We start from the raw sequence: 5,086 nt of genomic DNA on the forward strand, positions 1-5,086 counted from the left end.
TTCTCAAGACCACATTGTTGTTTTCAGTGAAGTTGACAGCAGTAGTTCCAACAAATATAATACATGTACTTCTTTCTTTGTAATTTGTGTTATTAACTGCATGAACTCCAGTGATGCTGTCCCTGCATTTTTCACCCTGTTCATTTTTTTTGCAACTTCAGATACTGTAACTGGTACTAAATCCAGAATGAATATAGTTGGCTGCAGTGCTGTATGTCTCTGTTAATTACCATGTGCAAGTAACTACATGACTGTATATCATTCCAGTTCTTATAGCGTATTTTAGTAGTCTCCATAGTCCAGTGGCCAATGTATGTGAGATAAGCTCTGAATGATCTGCTATTTTATAAGAAGATATAACAAGTGTTAGCAACAATTGTTTTAGTAAAGCTGTTGGTCCACCCTGACACCACACCTGTTCTGGATTCTTCACTTTTTGTCTTCTAGATGACTTTTTTGCAATTTCCTGTATGTGATCTGGGTTCTCTGCTTTCCGTTTCCTTTTAGACTTTTTGTCAATTTCTCTTTCGTGTTCTGGGTTGGTCATTTTCCTTCTTGTGACAGTTTGTTTCCTTTTCTTCCTAATTGTTTCAATATTTTGTACCTTTGCATGGAATTTTGACTCTCTCTTTTTCTAAAATCTGCACTAGCTCTTCTCTGTTTCATGTATTCTTTTCTGCAACCTTGATCAGCTCTGTATTTTTCCTATTTATCAATTTTTTTCTTTCAACTACAGTTTGATCACATGTTTTGTTGTTTGATACCTGATAATTTCTCGTTTCTACCGTAGAAACATAATGAGTTTTACTTACGTGTCCAATGTAAATGTTTGTGTATTCTCCTGTCACATTCACTGCTTGAACAACAGTAACAGGAGCAAACGTTTGAAATGATTCAGCGATATGAATTGACAGATTTAGGCAATTGGCCAGTGCCTGAATTGTAATTGCATCAGCCCGTGTTCCCTGACATGACATATTGTTCAAATAGTCTTGCCAAGAATGATCAGTGTTACTCTCTATGAACTGTTCAAGGTTCTGCAGTAAAGTACTTGACTTTACGAGCACTTCCCGAGGACAGCCGAAATACGGTCGATCTATCAATTCTATTTTCTTTGAAAAAAAATGAACCATGACCGAGTATAACCATAAAGAACCTTTAATTGTTTAAGATACAAACTGTAAGTGCTTACCTGGCAATGGCACGAAGGCTTTTTCTCACAACAATGAACGACTCCAGTCCAGAAACGTTCGGCAAGCCATTCGTGGGCTCAAACTTTACGAACCACTTCCCAACGTCGATGCAGCTCCAGGAATAACGAACACAGCCATCTTAAAGGAGTCACTTAACCAGTGGGCCATGGGCGACACTTTATAATCGGTCTCGGCGAGCGTGAAGCTCAACTTCGCGAACACTCGAGCCTTTTGAGCCCGTGGTGGAATTAACCAAAAGATCAGCGTTTTGATACTACTTAATAAAATGGCTATTTTCGCCTCGACATAATCATTTGTAAACGTGGTTCTGTGGTACTGCAAAGGATCTTCTAGTCCGCGCTGCCATCAAGAAGTGGAGAGTTCAAATCCGTCGCCCGACTGAAACTTTTTTGTTATTCTTTATTTCTTTTCTTTTTTATCTTTTTTCTTTCTCGGACACACAAATCATTTTCCTGTATATATATATTGAAAAAATAGAAGCACTGACACCATAAATGAAATATACGCTGCAAACTGCCAAAAGTATATTCGGAGATTGGCCAAACTTAATTCACGGATGAAAAACGTATAGTTTTTAACTCTTTTAAGATTCTCATTGGCTTCTTTTTCACCCACCACTATTCTTAGCAACAAAGATGGCCATTTCTTTTGTTTATTACTCGCCAAAAACTATCAAATGCACGTGAAAGCCTGAAATCGAAAAAAAGTTTACAGGAATCGACCAATCGAGCGAGCGAGCCAGTGCCATTCTTCACATCATATCTACAACTCGCTCTTGCGCATGCGCGCAATTCACGAGTTAAAAACGGATCATTAATGCTTTCAAAAATATATATCATAAATGTTAATTTAAGCAATTTAGCTGCGCCATGTTGTGAGTGTTGATTGTAAATTTTCATTTCCGTCGGTTTGTTTGTGTTTTGTTTTTTAACACAGTTTTATCTTTAACTCTTCTGGTTATCCGGTCCTTTACGGCATTAATAAACTAACTTTTAAACTTTGTAGTCTAATACACGCCCAAACTGACTTTAATTTTTTGTTGCTTTTTCTAACGATTTCTTTTACTGACTACCCATAGTAATGAAAGTTCAAACCCATCGTTATGTAATATATTATTTTAACATTCAGCTGTTGGTGTAATTTAGGCAACTAAAAAAAAGCGTTTTGGCAAAATTTCTCATCGATTCAACAAGCGCGTCTCTAATTCCTTGCGATGTATTATATGAAGTTCTCTTGTTCCAAATATGTCAGTTGTGTATCGGTCATGTCCTTTATAACATGGCTTGGTGTAATACACCAACATAAAAAAAAAAAACATGATAAGCCTTTTCATAATAGCTTGATTATGAATTCTAGAATTTTAATGCTATCTTAATGCAACGTAAATTAGAAGCTGGCTATTAGTATGAGATTAAGTGTGTAAATTATTCCGCCTCCTTCTTACCGGAGGCCACACAGGGTTCTGCGGGATGCATTGACACTGTAAACAGTGTGCAATAATAAAACTGAAAACTGATTTTCGAAATGACAGTCGAACTCGACATGTGGACAATGAAGAGATCCTCTCAGTTTGCTTTCTTCTACTTGGTGTTAAGATATTGCACAGTTCTTGTCTACTGTCCTTCTAGACCGAAGGAAAACGAAGAAGTTAAACAAAGACGATATCTAACCGTACGAAAATCTGGTTTTAAACGGCTCGGGCGACATCCTCAGTCTCCCACCTGTCTACCGCCAAACTTGGGAAACGCTGAAGAAACCGATGTGGCCGGGTTTAACAAGAATAACAACGCGAGTCAGTGTTTCACTTTTGCAGAAGGATTTTCGTTTTCCAGCTGGTAGGTAGACCTCTGTGATCTTTCTTCCCGATGATTCTTAGCAGTAATCATGAATTTCACCTTCTTTTCACTTACTGGTCTTTTTTTCCACGTACAATTGAAGGTCACGACAATGAGGGCTATTAAACTATAAAAAAATTCTGCTTGAAACATAAGTCCATTTGCTTGAGAAAAAAAAAAATAACACCGTATTGATAAGAAATAGAGAGTTTAAGAAACCACGACGGCGACGCCGAGGACAACGTCGGTTAAAAAATAAACTTATATTTTAGCTACGAATCTCGCGATACCCTAAAGTCATTTAGTTTGTTTCTTGCTGACAAAATTACCTCGAAACTGAGTATGGAACACAGTGTTAAATTCGCAATATAAATTTAAAAAATTAGCGGTTGTCGTTCACGTTCTCCAGACAACGCAGAATTTCGTCATTTCAGGTTGTTGTTTTGCAGAGGACGGCAAACAAATGTACAAAGATTTATAACGCACGTGCACAGCCATTGTTTTGCTCATTAAACCTTTTATGTCTCCTTTCCCAGATGCAATTAAATACAACTTAATGAAAAAACTATAGTCAATTATTTGGTCAACAGCTTTGTTTGAGCTTTGAGAGCTTTGTTTGCAAAGAGCGCCCCCCAAAAATGTAATCCAGATCCAGTGTTGGGATAAATTTTGGCCACACGAGGTGGCCGCTTTATTGATTAAATTATACATAGTCAAATCAAACTAATTAGGAACGATTATTTCGTTCGTAAAGCTCTAGCAAAGGTGAGGGCACGAGAAAAACGGCAGGCCCACAATAAAATACCCAATACAAAGAAATAAAAAATATACGAGGTGGAGGAAGGGAGGAGGAGGGTTGAACTCGCAGAGTGTTAGGTCTGGAGACAAAGAGGACGAACTCGAGGAACACGCATCATCTTATAGGTCTCAATGGAAACGAGGCTATGTACTTTTCCGTCTCAACTCGTGACTATTGCCAAATAATCAATCTATTGTTAGTTAGGTCATCAGATAGTCTCGTGACTATTACTCAATCCTTTTGTTACGTTGTACAAATTACACTCCACCCCCCTCCGGTTGAACCCTGCTCACTGCCATTCCTCCCTAGCTTACCTTAGTTGTTAAACTGTGATAGTTACATTTAATAATTAATAAAAGTGGGTAGGAGTCATAAACACTTTTATTTGGCGGCAAATAAATTCATTTGTTTAGCGACGTTCCCGTTGACGTTGCCGTAGTGGTTTTCTTAAACTCCCTAATGACAAAGAGAGGGAAGTCTCTATTAATATCGTTATATCAAGGTTAAAATCTAACAATAGCTCAACATTGAACAACACATGCGGCAATGAACTTTTTTTCCCAAGATTTTCATTTGCTTCATGAAAGTGCTTGCATTTTTGTCAACTATTAAGCCTGGTTCACACTAGCGACATAACGACATAAGGAAAAGATCAGTTTTATCTTTATGTCGTCATGTTCATCCTGTTATGTTGCTGATATGTCATTATGTCTACAGGTTCACACTACAAACATAACATCCTTTTTACGTCGACATAACGTCCATTTTATGTCGTTCGTGACGATGTCGTTATGTCGTTATGTCGCTAGTGTGAACCAGACTTTAGCGAATATGAGCTGTTTTATGGGTACATTATACATATATGTTACTGAATGCGCGGCTTGCATCAAGGAATCAAATGGGTATGCTTTTTCAAATGGTGAATAAGGCTTTTAAGGCTTATAAGCGAGGCAAATGAACTGTCAGAAACGCATTTTCTCGGCAAATTCAGATAGCTTTTGCAAATATATCATGCAATGTTAAATCTAGCAAAATATCGTTTAAATGGGTAAAAGTACAAACCAAAAAAAGATAATATATTTCCTGGGTATAGTTCGCATGCATGTATTCGTGTCATGTCCTGCTTATAACATAGACCCTGGTCTCCGAGGTCAATAGTATAAAACAATAGTATAAAACAATAGTATAAAACAATAGTATAAAACAATAGTGTAAAACAAATCCTGCTAACGACTTAA

This window comes from Orbicella franksi, chromosome 1 (assembly GCF_964199315.1).
Source record: "Orbicella franksi chromosome 1, jaOrbFran1.1, whole genome shotgun sequence".
NCBI classification, from domain to species: domain Eukaryota; kingdom Metazoa; phylum Cnidaria; class Anthozoa; order Scleractinia; family Merulinidae; genus Orbicella; species Orbicella franksi.